The following is a 20,652-nucleotide window of genomic DNA, read 5'->3' on the forward strand; positions in this document are numbered from 1 at the left end:
CATTGATTTTTGTCACTGTACAAAATGTTCAGTGTTTTTTTGCCCCATTGATGGGCATTATATTTTCTGGTCTTTGCATCCGTTTGTTTGTCCGTCTGTCCCGCTTCAGGTTAAAGTTTTTGGTTAAGGTAGTTTTTGATGAAGTCAAGTTGATTGAAACTTATTACACATGGTCCCTATGCCAGGATCTTTCTAATTTCAATGCCAAATAAGAGTTGTTACTCCATTTTCACAGTCCACTGAACATAGAAAATGATAATGCGGATGGGGCATCCATGTACTGGTGACACATTCTCTCTTTTTTTTTTAAATTAGTTCTTATGATATAGACCTTTGAGGCATCCTCACCCACATAAAAATCTCAACACCAAGGCAAAAAGGCCAGTTGAATTGAGACCATGAAGACAAGTGAGCAAGTTAAATTGAGACCACCAAGACAAGTGAGCAAGTTAAACTGAGACAACCAAGGCAAGTGAGAATGTTACATTGACAATGAGACTATAATCGAGGCTAGTGAGCAAGTTAAATTGAGACCACCAAGGCAAGTGAGCAAGTTCCGTTGACAATGAGATTATAATCAAGGCAAGTGAGAAAGTTAAATTTAGACCACCAAGGTAAGCGAGCAAGTTAAATTGAGACCACCAAGGCAAGTGAGCAAGCTAAATTGACAATGAGACTATAATCAAGGCAAGAATATGAATAAGAATAAGAATTTTATTTGTATAAAATCCAAAATAGGATTGTTACTAAAATACAAAACAAAAACAAAAACAAAAACAAACAGACAGACAACAAACATGAAGGCAAGTGAGCAAGTTGAATTGAGACCACCAAGGCAAGCGAGCAAGTTAAATTGAGACCACCAAGGCAAATGAGCAAGTTGAATTGAGAATGAGACTATAATCAAGGCAAGAATAAGAATAAGAATAAGAATTTTATTTGTATAAAATCCAAAATAGGATTGTTACTAAAATACAAAACAAAAACAAACAGACAGACTACAAACATGAAGGCAAGTGGGCAAGTTGAATTGAGACCACCAAGGCAAGTGAGCAAGTTAAATTGAGACCACCAAGGCAAATGAGCAAGTTGAATTGAGACCACCAAGACAAATGAGCAAGTTAAATTGAGACCACCAAGGCAAGTGAGCAAGTTGAATTGAGACCACCAAGGCAAGTGGGCAAGTTAAATTGAGACCACCAAGGCAAATGAGCAAGTTAAATTGAGACCACCCAAGACAAGTGAGCAAGTTAAATTGAGACCAACAATGCAAGTGAGCAAGTTAAATTGAGACCACCAAGTCAAGTGAGCAAGTTAAACTTCAGACCACCAAGGCCAGCGAGCAAGTGACCACCAAGTCTTCACAATTATCTTTTGCAGCTACATGTTCAACACTTATCAGTTAGAAAAGGAGTAGGTTCACTAATTTTGGAAATCGGCCTCATTTTTTCATAAAAAATAAACAGCCTTTAAAAACAAAAACTGAGTGGTATTTTATTAGGACCCATCCCACCTTTTCGTCAAATGGTAGTCTTAATTAACTGTCTTGCGTGTGTTTTGTGTAGATTTCAGCGGCCTATAGCAGAAATTCTTAACGGCCCAAAGAAATTGTTTGAAGCCTGGACCGTAGGGTCTGTTGCAGGGTGTGAAGACTGTGAACATGCTTCATCAAGACCATCAATACATAGTACCTAATACTCTGATTTAAGATGCCTATCATTTCATGTTGAGTGGGCAACTTTCTATTTCCTTTGTGTAAATATAAGTGAAAGTCTTTGGTCTGGAAATTCTCATTTTGTTATCTTTGTATCAAGACAGACATGTGACAGATAAAAACATCATTGGTTATGCAAACAGGATATATAAAACTTTAAAAACTGTTGAAATGAATTTAATTCCTTTATTTTGATGCATAGAATGGGTGAATCTAACAGCCTTTTAATGCACTTTTCAATTATTTTTAAAATTAGCATATGCACACCATTTTACTTAAATTTTAAAGAATTGAATGCTGTCTGATGTACTTAGATATGTAGATGGGTTAAGCACTGCCGGTCACCTTAAACTTCAGGTAGCTCCCGAATCAGCCATGAACGAGCCACGATTTCTTTGATGTGTCAGTAATTCACACCTTAATTTTCACTGTAATCACCTGATACTTATCATTAAAACCTGAGATTAAAACATAAAGTGCATCATATTTTATTACAATAACACATAAATATGGACAGAAATTGCAGCTTTTTTAACAGTTTTCATGATGTTACTAGATAGAGATTGTAAGGATGAGAGAGTTTATATTTTTTGGAGAGTTATATTTGGAAGAAAGTTGTTTGTGTGGATCACTTCATGATTAAATTTATAAAAAAATATGATTTCATTTGTTTTTGAAGGCTGAATTTGATACTCAGTTATGGTTTGTTAATTATAATAAATGTCAATGCCACTTTTAATACACAAAAAAATAGAAAAGAGAAAGTAGAAACCATCACTGGCTTCAGTCAGAGGAGATCCCACACCATAGGCAAAACAAAAAAGACTTAATACATAAGTTAGAAATCATAGGTTAAGACTATAGGAAAACACCATAGGCAAAACAAAATAGTCTAAAGACAAACAACATTCAACACTGAAACATAAAGATTATGCAACATGATTCCACCAAAAAAGGGTGGCGAGGGGGTAACTCTGGTGCTCAGGAAGGGTAAGCATAGTAAGCATTGTTCACGATAAATTAATAATGTCCATGAATTCTTCAATTAAAAGCATGCAATAGTTTCTGAATTTACAGTAACCAAGATATCAGATATCATCATACATGCACTTAATTGTGTTCCTTTGTGACAAAGATATTCAATACAACTAGAGAATAATGTCGGTCACTGTATCTGTCTTAAAGGAATATGTCTGTCCTTCTAAAAATGAGGTCAATATACACTTCTTTGACCTATATTCAGCTCAGTTCACAAATGCTTTTAATTACGTTTTTCAAATTTTAAACTTGTCATGAGGAAGCATCTAAAGAATTTTTCTATCCTGAATAAAAGCAGGTCACTGTGACCTTGAAATATACAATTGAAAAAAGATAGTTTTGAAGTGTCAATCTAACAATACTTAGAATTGAATCATTATTGGTTAGCAGACAATATATATGTTTTAATCATCATTAAAGTTATTTAAAAGTTTTCACACTGAGTACCTATGCAGCAGTCACATTTGTTATCAGTGATATATAAACACCAGACATTCTGTCAGTTTCAACTTTGATAACTTTATTTTTTGCTTTGATAATTTCCTCTTCAAATTTTGGCTACTGATAATATTTTTTGGAATTATCCATCAATTTGATTGCAATTCCAGAAGTAGAAGATAAGAATTTTTGAAGTCTATGATGAGTCTATTAAAAGTTGATGTTTTCTTAGCACCTGTGTCTGTTTAGGATGTGAGAAATCTCTGTAATTGTGGGAAATCCTAAATTTCAAGCAGGTAATTAATTGTTTTTATTGTTAATTAGGTATTTACACGAGTATTATTACATTTGTAATATTTGAAGCAGATGAATTTAATTTATTTCTTTATTTCTTTCCTATTTAATTTATTGTTTTTGTTATTATATTGTTGGCATTTGTTTAAGAAAAATGGTTTATTTTTTTTTATTGTAATGAAACTCTTAAAATTGTATAACAGTAAAATATGTCTGTATGTTTTAATACATGTGAAAAATGACAACTTTTACAGAAATTAATGTAGTGACTCATGAATGAATTTATTGTCACTCAATAAGATTCATTCTCTCAAATGATAAATAAATACTTCATTGATATTAGACTATTGTCAATATTATAAATAGGTGTAATCTACATCATGTAGATATTTATTATTTACCAGATTCATTAACAGGTATTTATACCTGCTCTTTATGTAATTAACATCTATTGAGGTAATAGATCAAAGGGAATCTGGACAATGGTCACTATTACAACCACAATGGTCAATATTACAACTACAATTCTTGTCTTTTACTGAAATTGATTGGATTTTTTCTTCTATTGTTATAAGATCAATTCAGATATTGATATTAGAGAAATTAGCATTTAAACTGACCATGTAGAAGGTGAAATGTGAAAAAAAGAATTACATCAATTTCTATAGTGTTATATAGATGTAGTATTTTCATACCTAAAGTTTTATAAATTTCTCATGCTATTTCAATAAGTAGGAATAATGTGAAAAAAATCTGATCTCAGCATGGTTCCATACTTTTGGTATTACTAACACCTTTACTATAGTAGTTTAATATTGATTACTCACATTTTATATCTAGTAAGGTCTCATAGGCCAACAGGAGGCACTTAATTTTTCTAAGGACGTATAGCAGTGCATTATTCTTATATTTATAATTATGAATAGAGAATCTGTGCTCCTTGATGATTTCAAAACTAACAAATTTAACTTTTCACCTGAAATTGAGAAACACTATTAATCACTTAAATATTACTATAAATAGATTTGGGATGTAAGTCAATAAGACAGCAATCTAACAATATAACTAATCCACCAATAACATCTTTAGACTAAGGTCTGGTCTAAAAGTTAACAACGGATACATGTAAACATCTAGGTGGTTTGTAAGGTTAGCTGATCAAAAAATAAAGTTATGTCCAGAGCAGAGGTTTTACAGTGAAACACATGACTTCCATGGAGCAAGTGGTTCAAAACCTAAAGCAGCAAAAATGATCAGCATGACAAAATGTATTCACCCTGAAAATCAAAGGAAAATCTGACAACTCATTTCAGAGTTATTGCCCATGAAATATTGATTTTATACCAATATTTAGCAGTTGTTGGTTGTCATAGTAAAAACTATAGGAGCTAGGTCTTAAGTGTAAATTGTAAAAATGATGGACAACACAAAGACTAACTACAATGTATAGTATGTGCATAGTTTAGTCCTAGAATATGCTAACTGATTATTTTTTCAACAGGTAAGAGATACAGGCACAGATCTGCGTCTTGTTTGTATGCTGTATATTTTTTTATAGCTATTTTCATTTGATATCACAGAACTTCAGATTAGTTCCTTGTGTATCTATTTTTATCAGAGTAGGCAATCCTAATGCTTCAGTTATATTAATTTACTATCAAGTAGATAATATTAAAACAGAATTACATTTTGATGATATGAAAACTATTTGTAGATTTTAAAAAGAGATGTTTTCTGTGATTTCTGATTTAAACTCAAATTTTTCAAGATTAAATAAACATCATTTGCTAACATCTTAGATATTTTATAGAGCAGAAACTTGAAGTAGGTACTGTAAATTCAGAAATTATTGCATGCATTTATTTATTGCAATTTATGAAGAATGGGTAAAATTGTAACTTAATTAAGTTGATTTTAAGAAATCTGCATACATATATATGTCTCAGTTATCAGAATACGAGATCTTATTTTTGCAATACTCAGCCAGTCACATTATTTGCGTCAATATAACCTTGCTATAATTTCTGAATTTAAAATGTTTTTATTAGCACACCATTAGGCGTTTGACCAATACAGTGGACCATGGAAGTACTATATTTCATTTTACTTCCATGAACAGACCAATATGAAATTGTAGAAGTTCTTTATAGCCATGGTTCTTTGTCTGGACTTTTTGAGGTATGTCATATTAGACATTTTGTTCTAGTATCTACTCATTTGAAGGATTGGTCATTTATATTTATGTTTTATTTGTTTGTAAACTTTTAAAATTGATTGTTTCAACCATGAGTCAATACTGATATAGGAAAAGCTGTTACAGTTTAAACGGCTTCTCTTTTATCCTTTTAAGTTTATACTTTACATTAGAAACTTTATTATTGACTTGGACAAACAAAATCAAACATATAACAGACCAAGAATAAACATTATTTTATAGCTTCCTGTCAATTTCAGAATCATATAAATGCTTAAGATATGTGTCATATTTGGTTATGTCCAGTGTGATTTTGTTCCACAGATTTTTCTTTGCATTTTGCAGACTTGCTCAATGTTCATTAAAATCATTTTTTTTACCATTTGGAAAGTAAAGTCTATTCAATTAATTTACCCAATGTTATCAATTCACTTATCATTGGGCAAGTTTAAATTTGACCAAAAGGTCAGATTTAGAAAGGTTAGAACTGACTAAAATAAAATTGGCGCAGATTTGTCTCGAATGGAAATTTGAATGAATGTCTTCACGAAAAATTGGAAATGTAAATGGATGAGGTTTTTTCCTTTGAATCAGATCTTGGCATGATACATTCATGGTTTGATTAATTCAATGAAAAGTTCATATGCCAGTTTATATAACAGAATCTTTTATACTGATGTCTCAAGAAAATATCTATTGAGTGTACAAATAACTAGTTATTTTAGGCTTAGATTATTAAGATGATTATTATAATGTAATATATATCTTTATTTCCTCCAATTCTTAACTAATTCAATTTTATTTAATTGGGGGTGATTCAAAGGACTGAACAGTTTTATTGCTGTTCTTCATACAATTTCTGAAGTTTTCATGTATTATGAGGGCTTGATGTGATCTTAAATAAAACTTTAATAATGCCAGAATATTTTTTAAGTGCAACTCAGATTTTATGTTTGTATTCAAGAAGAAATATTTTATTTGCCCAGAATGGTATAACATCTCATATTTCTTCAGGTTTTTTCAGGTTGCAATTATCACATTTTTACCTGGTCACCATGGAAACATTTTTGTATCAGGTTTTTATCAAGTATATATAGAGCTTAATGATACAAAATAAGCCTAAAACAGACAATATATAACTGCCAATCAATGGCAATGATTCAGATCTTATCAAATACAAAATGTTTTATTCTTCAGATATTTATCAGTTCTTGTTAATTTTGCCATATTTTTACCTCATTTGAACTTTACATTTATTTGAATTAAAGTATTTTTGCAGAATATGTGACTCAGAATTCAGTAAAAATCAAATGATCTCTTATTGCTTTATAATCAATGGGAGTTAAACTGTAATATCACGCATAATTCACGTAAAATTTTAAACAGACAAACATTTTCCCAACCCAATCTATTTATTAAAGATTAGAATAGATACAAACCAACATTAGGTGACTATGTGTTACATAATAATACAAGATGTGCAACTCCCAAGAGCATTATCCATAATCATTGAGGTGATCTAACATCCTATATTGATTGCTTGTTCAGTATATAAATGTTCCTGCCCATTGCTACTAATGTCATCAATTTCCTGGCTGATGGCTGATGACAAGTGGCATGCATTGTGGACCTTTGAATTATTATTACCTTTTTAAGTATTAAATGGAGAACATTGATATGTTAAGATGATTTACTCTTCTTTCTGTTGAATTTAGACCTTTGGTCTGATTTAATTTAAAAAACAAATTTCTTGCAGAGTATTTGTATAGGACTCTTGTCATGAGATATAGCTGATTTGCACTGATATGACATGCAATACTTAGGAAGGGGGGATGTCAAGGCGGGACAATTTTCTTCATTTTGAGAGCAGATTGTAAGAGCAGGGTGAAAGAAGGATTGAATCTGCTGACATTATTGCAGTCTTCATGCTTACCCAAAGGCCCAACCCACAGGCAAAAGCTTGTATAATAACTTTCCATCCAATAAAATTTTCTGCTACAGGTCAAATAGAATCTTCACAATTTAAAAAGAAAAATGAGCATCGGGTTACATATATATCGCTTCCATATTCCAAATGTCCAGATATTACTTATTGTAAGAAATCTTTCTATAAGGAGGAGACCTTTTAGAATCTGCACTTCACCTCTGTATATTGAGGCAGGCGATGAAGCATGGTGGTAATGGGTGATGCTTACCATTTGAGGCATGAAAATCAATTTGATTTTAAAGTACTCTGCAAGAAAGAATTTCCCTTCAACACTGTGGCAATTAGGGATTATAAGAGTATTAAATTTCTGCATTTATTCTGCAAAGATCATTATCAATTTTGATTAAGTCAATTTATGAAGAAGCCAAAATATTTATTTGTTTAGTTTCCTACTGTTCAGATAACCAGATGGAAGGGATATATAACTTCATCATTTGGCTCATTAGAAAAGATGATCGGTTGTGAAAATCAAACAATTTCCTGATATTTCAATCACATCTCTTCAAAAGAAAATTATATCCATGTGAATTATTAATTATCAAAATTATCTTTGTGAACTTTGTAACTGTATCTGCTATAAATTCTATATTAAAAGACATTTCATTGTAATGTCGACCTGATTTTATGTTATTTTCATGTGCCATTAATGGCTTAAACATAAATATATTTTGTCCTTGTTAATGATTTGTGTATCCAATATATTCACTCAATAATCAGAACAGATATATATATTCTTCATGATTTCTTAATTATGAAGAATTAACATGCAAAACAGAATTGTGTAATTTTTGAAGTCAAAATTGATATGAGTAATTTGAATGCTTTATTTTTAATATTAAAGGTCTGCAGGTTCTGACACTGATCTTCTGTTTCATCCTGAATATGTATGAAATATTTGCCACTGGACATAAAAGCAAGTAGAAACCTGTAAAACCTAGTCAGTTTAGTTCTAAAAGAAAAGTATTATACCTCCTTTTAGTTTTATCCATGTTTAGAGATAAACAGCTGACATTAGGTTTGTGCTTAGATTAGTAGGGTACAAGTCTAGTAGTAATTCTATATTTTTCATTAAAAAGGTAATAATAATCCTATTTCCTTAAAGTCTATCCTTATGGGATCTATAAATGGAATTTGATGACATTTTGGATTGAAAGAGTATTTGTTATGTACACATCTTTCCAAGGTTGTAGCTTGTAAGCATTTACCTAGTAAATATTATCAATAGATAGAAACAAAGATGGACCACACCTCCATAATCCCCCGTAATGATATGATGGTTATCAGTCTTAATAAACTTTAGGATACTTAGAACAGTCTATGGTATGATAGAAATATTATGTTATATATTAGACCATGTTTGTTTTTCGGTAAATTGGAATATTGTCATAAAGATAACAGGCTCCACAAAAATGTCAAGAGATCATAAATGTACATGAATAATCACTTGTACTAAGATCACCTTATGATTTACCATCAATTTTCTTATTTTAATAATATCTCAGTGAAGTATTACATATTGTTCCATATTTCGCATTGTTTTAGGTGCCTATCGTTACTTTTAGAGTTTTACGGAATTTAAGAAAACCTAGTTACTCCATAATGTCAACTACATCCACCGTACAAGGGAGATATTGACTTTTATCACCATGAAATTATTACATTAGATTTACAATGACACATGACGGATTAACCTTCTTTATCCAGACTAGATCAAAGTGATTCTGTTTATGTTTTAAAGGATTACACCTTATTATATTCATGTTGATTCATAATCCCCCGCTGACACAAACTGTGGCAATTCCAATTTTTAATCGATCCGTTGATTTCAATTTAATTTCCGTTGACTTCATTCCAATGTTAGGAATCATTTTCCGATGTCTTTTTCACACCCATTGAAGAATCGTAATACTTCAAGTTTTAAGGTTTAGTATTAGCATTTCTGAAATCAATGCTCCTTTTATAGAGAGAGAATGCTTTTTGAAACCATTGACAGAAAATAGGATTTGTACAGATTAAGGATTTTGTATGACTGTGCATACATTGACTAAGATTTATACTCGTAACAAAATCTCGTATGATAGACGTAAGATTGTACTTTGCCTTACATTTCATATCTTCTGTTGCCTTCTATTCCAGCTTCCTTCAGTACTGTTGCCTTTGATGCCAGCATCCCTTATCTACATTTGCCTCTGAAGTTTTGGTGATTTGATTGTTTTGATCACTATAACTTTATAAAAAAGAAGATGTGGTATGATTGCCAATGAGACAACTATCCACAAAAGACCAAAATGACACAGACATTAACAACTATAGGTCACCGTACAGCCTTCAACAATGAGCAAAGCCCATACCGCATAGTCAGCTATAAAAGTCCCCGATAAGACAATGTAAAACAATTCAAACGAGAAAACAAACGGCCTTATTTATGTAAAAAAATGAACGAAAAACAATTACTGACCTCTAGATGTATTATGTTTATAGGTTGCATCCTCAAATTGACATGTACTGATTTGTTCATATTCTTTTTTTTTGGTTTGATGGGATTTTTGAGTTTCTCTCTTATTTATTCCATCATTGATTTTCTTTCCCATTGTGTCTGCAGCACACAGTATATATTATGCATGTCTTTAATTTATTATGTATTTTGGTTCAAAAGCTCACTCAAGGCTTGATGTTGTATTGTTATTTAACTTGCTGGCTTCAAATAAAACTTTTTATATTTGATTTGATAGATGCCTCATCTTATTGTAAAGATGTGGTATAATTATTATCCAACTGAGACAAAATGACTTGGATGTAAGCAGCTTTCGGTCACTTTACAGCTTTCAATAATGAGCTAAATAAAAAACTGGTAAAAAAATCATACTAACTTTCTAAGTTGAAATATACACGTGCATTTTTACTATAATCAAACAACTAAACCTAGTGAGTGCTCCTTCCCCTTTATTATCTTAATTGAAGTGGAGGACTAAATAGAAAGAGTCTATACTTGGTATTTAGATAAATGTCTATGTCCCTCTTCCCAGTGACCATCTGTCTCCACTTTATTGCCTTAAATGCAGTTAGGATTCAATAAAGGAGTCTTTGTTTGTAATATAGACAAGATAAGTATGTCTCGGACTTCCCTGTTAAGTTACAATACTACCTATTTAATCAGAAAATAACATGTACCAACAATTATCATTGAGAGTGGTCCTTACCAAGTACAAGGTACAGATTATTGGCGATAGCTAAACTGTTACCAAGATATTTCATATTTACTAAACATCTTCATTTAAGATAATTTCACCTCCTGTTGTTCATAGGAAGCTTTTTTCCTCCTCAAAAACATTATAGGTAAAAACACCATCATGACTCGGTTAAAGTACAGGTAAATATATGTTTGTTAGCTTTGACACCTCTGCGTATTTGTATAATGGCTCATCTCCGGGTATTTGTAAGCATTATAAACAGCGGGAACATCGTCACATGTTCTGGGACATCAAAAATATGTAGTTAATAATGAGATGATAACACTAAATGATGGATCAAAGTATTTACTGAAAGACATAAACTCTTGTCAAGGCGGCAAATATTGTTTTCTAACAATTCAATTGTGTGCTCGCATAGACTTTAAATTAAGGCTTTGTTTTTAAACCCTTAAAGCTGATAATTTTTTTTTATCTAAAAACTCTTTCTCAGGCTATTTTTAGGTGCTTAGCTTTTTTGAATTTTGTTAAAAGAAAATTTTTAAAAAATTTAATGAATGGTTACTGGTCATATGGGACCTCATTTTACTTTTCTTTATTTTTTGCTTGTTTTAGAATCTTTATTTTCCAGAGGCTAACGCAAAATATTTCCTCATTTCATCCATTGAAAAGCATTATTTTTTGAAGATTTTTACCCTTTTTAAAGTATTTGTGTAACCACAAATACTAAGCACTTGTAAGAACTATGAAGTATTACATAAGGTACAAAAGCATAACATCTGTCTCTGAAATCTTTGTAGTTCATGAAGGTGATTTGAATGGTATATAATTTTAAAATGCATTTTTTGAAGCCAGATAAGCCTGTAAAACATGCTGAATGAAACAAAAGGTAGTATTCAGATTCATGGAAATAGAAATATAACTTTGAACTCTTATTAAGGAAGGCTATGATTTAAGATAGAAAAACCTCCAAACCTTTAATTTTTCTATGAAATGAACCTGAATCAATATAATTAAGAATTCAGTTGTATTGTTACAGTTCTGTATTTAAATTTTTAAAACTGCAACTCTCTTTCAGATTTATTTCATGTTCCTGTGTTTGATTTACTTTTGTCTGCTCTAAGGATTGCCGCCTTCAAGTTAAAGTCTGCACACAAATGGTAATATATTATTTGATACGCCCACTTCTGAACAAATCCACAACTGTCTGAATCTAATCTAGCGGAATCTAAGTGCATTTTATATCCATAATTACACCAGGCACAAGCCATCTGTCTTTAACATGATATCGTACTGCCCTCTGGTCATTCAAAAAGTGACCCGTCATGTACTTAATGAGCTCTCGACCAGGTCATGGGTTGGACAGTGTTAAGGCAATCATACTAACACTGCTGTAGCGTATCCTTTAATCAGGGATTAGGAACAAAGGGATCTACGATTGTAATTGTCTGACGGAAGTTTTATTGGTTTTTAAAGACGGCCAGTTTTCTTATGATATTATATCCATATCTTATTGACATTGAGATGGGTATCGTGTCACCACTTCACGTTTAATTTGTCTAATTAACTGATCCTATTAGAGATGGTTCTACCTGAATTAATACCTTTGATTTAATATTTTCTCCGTTTGAAGTGTTGAAGAAAGTGAGAAATTACTTTTTGATGATAACAAATGAGATGTGTTTTATTTGATTTTGACCTCAACAAGCTATTTTAAGACAATTTATTGGCTATGAGGAATGCTTAAGATAAAAAATAGAAAATGGTAAATGCTCAAATGCTTAAATGCCAAACTCATACATGTCTCTCTGTCTTATTTTCCTCTGTATTGAGAAATTGCAATGGTAAATTTATATTATCATATTTAAGTTTTAGACCTTCCATTTCAGGAAAGTCTTGCGAAAAATTTCCTTTAAAAGAAATTATCTGTTGTTCAAGATAGATAGGTCAAATAATAGAAATGCAATTTTAATGTGATATATATAGACACCTGCCGTAAAACAAAGTTACATTCTATCATCAAATTGATTATTCGTCCTTGTTGTTCAGAATTCAAAAGATGAATGCTCATTGAGACAACATTAATTGCATATTTTAAATGTAGGCATTAAAAAAACAGGTGTTTTTTTTTGTTTTTTGTTCTTTGTTTTTTTTCTTCGGTGCCAATTTTGTAAAAGAAATATTATTAAATTTTGCTTTGTCAAATTTATCACAAAAAATAATTGTCTTTCTAATTTAAAAAAGCAGCTTTTCATCATGTTTTCTGTGAGCTTAGAAACGTAGATAGAATATCCAGTCATCATGTTTTCTGTGAGCTTGTCTATATTTACTGTTAAAAAGTAACAAGTCTTTGAATAGAACTTTATTTTTAGTGACATATTTGCTAGATTTATCATTTCCCTGTCATTTGAGGACAATTGATGTTCTATTTAAAGTCAGTAGGAGGAAAGGATAATACTGTTTTTTTAAGAGATGAAACTTTAGACTTGATATTTTTGACAATTTGAACAGTTTATATATAATTGTATACTTAACCTTTCTTTGATGAGAAAGCTATCTATGGTATCAGTATCATATGATGAATGGGAACACCCTGCGGCATTCTGGGTAAATTATTTGACTAAAAAATATAATGGCCTTCCTTTCTTTTTGTAAGCCCTGCTGGAAGGCTTTGAAACAATTTCTTTTATAGTTATTGAGGACGTTCTTCTGATTAATTTATCAAGGAGGTTTTCATCTTTGCATTAAATAGAATTTCGGTAGTGATTTAAATAAATTTTAAATTGTAAGTAGCTGGATGCGTTACAAACCCTCAAGGAAATACGGTCACTTTACTCTGTTATTACGGGTATTGACAATTATTTAACCCATTCTTCCATGATAAGGTTTCATCCCCTTAATGATAGCTAAAGATATCTGGGATTATATCAGATAGGTAATTAGATGTGTTGACAATTATTACAGAATAAATTACATTTATTTTAATGCCTTCGGTGTGAAATTTAGACGTTGGAACTTGACTTAAGTGTGAAAGTCTTATATTTTCCCTTCTGGCATTAAAGACCCTGAATTAAATCTTAACTAAACAGCGTCAGATTAAAAGACATTATCAAATAAAGTCATGTCACCTTTTGAATTTTTCTACAAATTAATTTAAATGATTGAAATATTTATCCATCAGGTTATCTATTGGGTGTTCAATCACCTTAAAAAACAAAGGATGCCATGAAATATAGCCTTTTAGGTTCCTTCGTAATATAATTCCAAACAGAAGAATTATTAGATTCTGTTGAAGAGATCAATTTGGAGACGTCATGTTTAAGACAATTTAAGAATAAAGAGATTTTAGTTATAAAATAAATGGAGAAAACATAAGTTAGTTAGTAGTTTTCTCATTTGAATTGTTTTACATTTGCGATTTTGGAGCTTTTTAAAGCTGACTTTGTGGTATGGGCTATTCTTATTGTTGAAGGCCATACAGTGACCTATAGTTGTAAATTTCTGTGTCATGTGGTGTCTGGTGAAGTCTCATTGGCAATCATACCACATCTTCTTTTTTTTTATAGTAATAGTAACAGCACAAAATAAGATAATAGGAGTCAACTGTTATGAATGATGTCTTCTTCCAATTAATAAGAATCTGTAAGATAATAATCTTCTTGGAAATTGTTACATAGAAACTGACAATAGGTTTGAGAAATGGCTTAAAACTCAAAAGCAGCATAAACCAAATCATTTATCCAGTAAACCAATTCTGTGTTTCTAAAAACAAGCTTTCAGTCAAACAAAAACAGGTGGATAAAGTTGAGATTAAATACATCTTTTAAAATAAATTGACCTCAGTCCCAAACAAAGACATTCTTCTTGCCTTTGGCTAAGTCCATAATCCTCATAAAATAAATATAGCATTAACTGAAGTCAATAAAAACAAATCCATTGTTTTAATAACAAGCTGTCCATTACTTTAAGACCATTATCCCACTATATTCAGATTGGTTAGTTTTATGGTCAGCTGTTCCATATATCTGAAAAGGGAAAAAAACTATATTAGCTAAGACATCTAAATTCAATTATCTAACTAACAAGGTTAAAGATTCCAGTCTATTGGTCAAGAAAAAATAGAAATGAATTTAATTTCAAGATATGTGATAAATTCTTGTGATGTGGTGTGGTCATTGTTAAGATTTAATGTTTAGTACATAGGTGAGAAATTGTTTAAGAAATTGGCTAAATTGTCCAAAATTAGCACTCTGGACACCTGTTGTGATACCGTCTTGTGTCAAGTACCAACATGATTCACTGAAAGATTTCAATCATAGTCACTCAAATTAACTGTTATGTTGAGCACAAGATCACCCCTTGTATTTATGAAAATGTTTTGGTTTGCAGAAACTCATTTTATCAAATAACATATTAGAATTGCACTTGTGAATCAATTGTTCCTTCAGGAAACTTTAGCACCAAAAACGCATATATAAAATGAAATGGTTATCGAATTAACTACCCTGCACTTTTGCAGAACTGATTAATGCATCTTCATATGAATTTGATTAAAATAGCACACTGTTACCTATAAGTTATTCCATTAATTCATGTTATGAGCAAAAAATAGTACCCATTTATCATTGGAAAACAATACAAATCTTTATTTCAGATTTTCAAGATATGATGCATGGCAGTTAAAAATATCCATTAAAGCCTCATCGTGAACCCAAAGAAATATTTAAACTGGTCAGAATAAAATATGAGGTCATAATGGTCACTTCACTGGTCATCTTGGTCCAAGATTTTTCATTTTGTTCAGTGAAATTATAGACATAAAAATGGTGGTATATACAATTAGTTCAAGCAGACGACAGTTGTAATGTTTTCAATGATTGACATTGTTGACCTGGTACATTACCATCAGCAAGAATTCAGTTATTAGTTCTGGACACCAGTTCCTGTCCACGTTGACAACTTAGCTCCTTTGTCTGATAATAAATTTCTTTGTTTACTCGACGGCTGCTGCAGTGCGTTTGGCTTCAGATAAATGCCTGTAATCTCTCTGTTTTCTGTAAAGGATATAATTATTTTATATTTACAAGACGGCTTCCTCTTATTGAAATATGACGTGTAAATGATATCCATCTTTGAAAGACATCTTTACCCAAAGTATTTCATTTCTGCAATAAAAAGTGAAACCCGACACTAACCTTTCAGAATCTGATATCCCTATTTAAAAGTTATCAAATCTAGAATTGCAATCAAAGTGGACTAATTATGGATTTTCAAGTCATAAAAATGAAGATTCCTACAGCTTAAAGATTTCAAAGTATAAATTAGGATGGTAATGTTGATAAAATTATAAACACCAAAGTACTTTCTATTTAAGGACATACAGGAAAAACAGCTGACAAATATGAGAATTGGTAGTTACTGAATCAGTTTATGGAATATTAATCATTTGAATTAGCATTCTTCTTTTTCAGTGCAAATCTTTGAAATTCTTAAAAGGAGAAGAAATAAAAAGAAAACATTAAAGAATGTGGTGAAATTGAAATTTAATGGAAATTTAAGGAAAAGGGGATATATTTACTGGTTTGCATCAAATTAATTTCTCTCCATATAGCTGCATTTCCTATAGTCACACCTAGGTGGTTTAGGTGTAGGAACCCTTATTTTCCAGATTTTTTTTTAATCAATAAAAATTACAAAAATCAGGCTCCCACTATCCATTTGAAAAGTTTAAGACTCGTGTCTGTGCTCAATGTCTTCTTTGATTGATTGATTGATTGTTGGTTGCTTTACACTTTATGTCTTCTTTGAAGTAAAAGATAGATTTATTTTGCAAAATATAGATTTATTTAATCCCAGTAATCTTGTGTATACATAATAAAGACTTGCACCACTGGAAGCAAGTTGCAAATAATCTATTTTTTGTATTACAATGTACTTATATATTATGGCTAATAAATACAAAAGATATCTTCTCTCACTTAAAAATTTTTCATTATACTTTGATGACAAGTGCTTTTGTATTTGAAAATTGAATTTCCAGCTGACTGCAAGTAGTTTATTTAAGCCTTTTCTGCCGTGTACAGAAATTTACATATTAATACTAAATTTTAATAGCAATATTTCCTTTTATTCATACAAAGTACTCACATTTGTAACTTTTTAACTAACTTTGCCATTTTTGACTGTAAGCATGAATAGATACAAGCATTTGAAGGTTATTTGCTATTTATTTTTGTCAATATTTTTTCCGGCTCATAAAAGGATTCGTAATTTAAAATGAAGACATACATTTGAATGGTGTCATCAAAAATTTATCTTTATACTTTTTAAAACTCACTTTAAAAGACAGATAATTGCTTAAAAGTAGTCTTGTCTGTTTATATGAAAGAGAAAAAAAAGTTGATTTAAATGAACAATCAGTGATTTATAGTCCTAGTTAGATTTAAAATGATATCATTTACCAAATCACTGATACAAGGACACCCGTTTTAGATTTTGATTATTTGGGGAGATATTAAAACGAAATGATCAAATAATTGCATAATGGATTTAATTGTGCAGTTAAATTTTGTGGAGGCTTATATTCTGTAAAATATTGAAAATAAATTGCATTTGGGAATATCTCCATTTATATATTGAATAGGACTATTTGACAGTCAGGCCTTGGACTACAGAGTAATAGTCGTGAGTGTTTACTTTGTAATATGAGAAAAAAAAATACTTTTGTGAATGTTTTATTGAAAATTTATTTTATAGTTTCCATTTTTGGGTATCTATCAAATTTATGAAATAAGAAAATATGTAAATATATGCAGAAGAAATTATTTAAATTTTGATTTGTAGCACTGAGTGCTGAGACTGAGTGTCATAATGGCAGTCATCTCCCAAAGAATCAATTGACCAAACTGAATGCCATTTGATTCAAAGCCACATGAATGATTTGTTTCATGGATACAGAAGTTTATAAAAGGGGGGATTTTATTCATAAATATGTAATTTATTCTTTCAATCTTTATTTACAAATGACATTTGTAATCACATAAGCAACACGACGGGTGCCGCATGTGGAGCAGGATCTGCTTACCCTTCCGGAGCACCTGAGATCACCCCTAGTTTTTGGTGGGGTTCGTGTTGTTTATTCTTTAGTTTTCTATGTTGTGTCATGTGTACTATTGTTTTTCTGTTTGTCTTTTTCATTTTTAGCCATGGCGTTGTCAGTTTGTTTTAGATTTATGAGTTTGACTGTCCCTTTGGTATCTTTCGTCCCTCTTTTAATATACTATAGTAAGAAACTACATGTAAATTCTATTGCTTTAATCTAGAATACTTGAAAAGCAAAAAAATATGGTTATATCTCAAAAATAGATTTTAGGTAGGTTAGTGCACAACCTTACAATACCTATAACATAAATCTGGTCTACAGCCATTTATGGACAGTCTGAGAAGCAGCATCTATTGTATTAGATTGAAGTACTATACTGTTGGTATGGTTCTTCTATGTTATGGGCAGTGTCAGTACTGATTATAGTATATATAGGACCAGATCAAGAAAGGTGTGCAAAGAATATTAATTAGTTGTTAATTGAAAGTAATTATAGTCTCAGTGTGAATATGATTTGATGGTGAGACCTGCAGGGTACTTGTTGACCACATTAATTAGGATAACACACTGATTTCAAGATATTATTTCTATCCATGATTTACCATACAATGATTAGAGAGCCACTAAGATGACAACCAAAGGTTTTCTGATATGGAGGGACATTGTATTCTAAATAACTATGATAGGTCTTCACACCTTCATTATTTCTTGTGCTTTATGGATGTATCAAATGCTGTCACACTATTGGGATGTCTTTGCACCCTCTTAAGTATCGTGACCTATTCAGGACCATGATGAAATTCATTCTTAAAAAAGACAGTAGGTACTGATTTTTTAAAACCCTTCAGCTAAGCATACTTTCCCTCTTTTTCTCCTTAAATATTCATGTAAATTCTAACAAAATTGTCCAAGGGAAAGAAAAAGAAAAGTTTAATGCCATTGAATTAAATGTTTGGGCTAGAAACTAGGGATTAAAATTTAGACCTATTATCCTTCAAATGAGGAAACTGATCTGAGCCCATGTTTGTTTACTATTGAGTTATCTAAATTTGAAACCCATTGAAGTGCACTATAACCTAACAAAATATTTGTTTATTGATAGAAAACCAATTATCTATTACCTGTCAAAGTATGTAAACAAAAGATAAAATCTAGTGACCAAAGTTTAAAACTGTAATCAGGTACAGGGTGATAAGATAGGGAGGGACCCTTCAATCAACCCTGTTTACTTTTCTCCCCTATAAAGAGGTAGCCGAGGATAACGTGTCCTTTAGAAGTGTGATTTTCACATCTATTGACTAATCCTGTTAATGTGTTAAGATTGGACAATCTTAGAATTGTAATTGAAAAATAAACATAAGAAATTCTTTGTAATTGATATGTTTCTGTAATTCAATTAAATGGGTAATACTTTTGATGAAGTTTTCATTCTGGGTCTGTTTTGTCTTGTTTGAGCTAGAGACGTGTTTCTATAGTATGTTATTTCTGCTTTCAATACTTGTGATAAATGAATTGGCATAAATTTAGAAAAGCGCCAGAATTAAAAAATATAAAAAAAAAATTGTTTTTATATTATTCCATATGATATTGTACACAAAGTTAATAAAAATTATTAGATGAATCAAACTGAGCATTTTATGGGTAAATTTTTAATTTGCCTGAGCAATTTTGATTTTAACAGCTATTTTTTTTCTCAAAAGTTATTATAAAAAAAGAAGATGTGGTATGATCGTCAATGAGACAACTCTCCACAAGAGACCAAAATGACACAGAAATTAACAACTATAGGTCACCATACAGCCTTCAACAATGAGCAAAGCCCTTACCCCATAGTCAGCTATAAAAAGCCCAGAAATGACAATGTAAAACAATTGTAGGATTCAAACAAGAATATCTGTAAACATATGCTTGGCTTGTGCTATAATTGGCTAAGATTGTGATAGTTTTTATTTTGTAAATAGAACAAAGGTTAGGTAGAGGAATATAAATTGTAAAATTTGATGTATTTTTTTTTTTTAGATAAAGTTCTGTTACTTTGAGGAGGTTTTCCCACTTTTATGAGACAAGAGCAATTTGACTTAATACTCCATTAAGCTGTTTTAATTAGAAGACTTCCATCATCTTTATCTGACATATAGAAAAGTATTGTTTATTTTCTGCTGCAAACAAGACTTGCAACTATAAAACAAAGAGGGATCTAAGCGTGTCTTGTCAACTTAATAATCGCCCAATTACCCTAGCTAGAGGGTATCTCATATACTGCCATCTAGAAAATCCAATTTTCTCCTCTTAATCTTACAATAACACATAAATGAGAAAAGTTTATGAAACTATTATATGCCTCATTTCCCCTCAGTGAGGCATGCAAGGGAAGTTTGTGTAAGGCTTTGTCAGTCACTCTGAGCCTGGAAATGCTTCAAATTAGTCGAAAGTCAATTTGATTTATTTTGGCATGAGTTAATTGCATGCGAAATTTATGTTAAAGTTATGGTTTGACTAGATTTGAATTTCATAAGGCAGGTGGCAGATTTCTTTCATTCTAAAATCAATTTATCATGTAAATTGCTTTGTTTTCTTCTCATTCATTTCACAACCTGAATTAATTTTGGATGTTTCTTTATATTATATTGACTTATGAAAACTAAAATAGGTAAAGAACATGATATCATAAGTTGGTATATACTTATTAGATATAGT

General features: G+C 30.9%; 1 protein-coding gene across 23 annotated transcripts in view; it reads left to right on the plus strand.

Moving 5' to 3' along the window:
* The window catches only part of LOC139522826 (cell adhesion molecule CEACAM5-like), a 108,892-nt gene that overhangs the window by 16,087 nt on the left and 72,153 nt on the right, over nucleotides 1-20,652 (plus strand). For 8 of the 23 annotated variants that reach the window (XM_071316401.1, XM_071316393.1, XM_071316405.1 and 5 more), the window contains exons 1-2: nucleotides 3,361-3,486; nucleotides 11,932-12,013. The exons of 1 other annotated variant lie outside the window; for it this stretch is intronic. The gene's annotated coding sequence lies outside the window, so the exon portion shown is untranslated. Of the gene's footprint in view, nucleotides 1-3,360; nucleotides 3,487-11,931; nucleotides 12,014-17,364; nucleotides 17,538-20,652 lie in introns of those variants that run through there. 14 more of the 23 variants (XM_071316403.1, XM_071316417.1, XM_071316413.1 and 11 more) reach the window with 10 other exon arrangements.

The sequence above is a fragment of the Mytilus edulis genome, chromosome 5, assembly GCF_963676685.1.
Source record: "Mytilus edulis chromosome 5, xbMytEdul2.2, whole genome shotgun sequence".
Taxonomy (NCBI): Eukaryota; Metazoa; Mollusca; class Bivalvia; order Mytilida; family Mytilidae; genus Mytilus; species Mytilus edulis.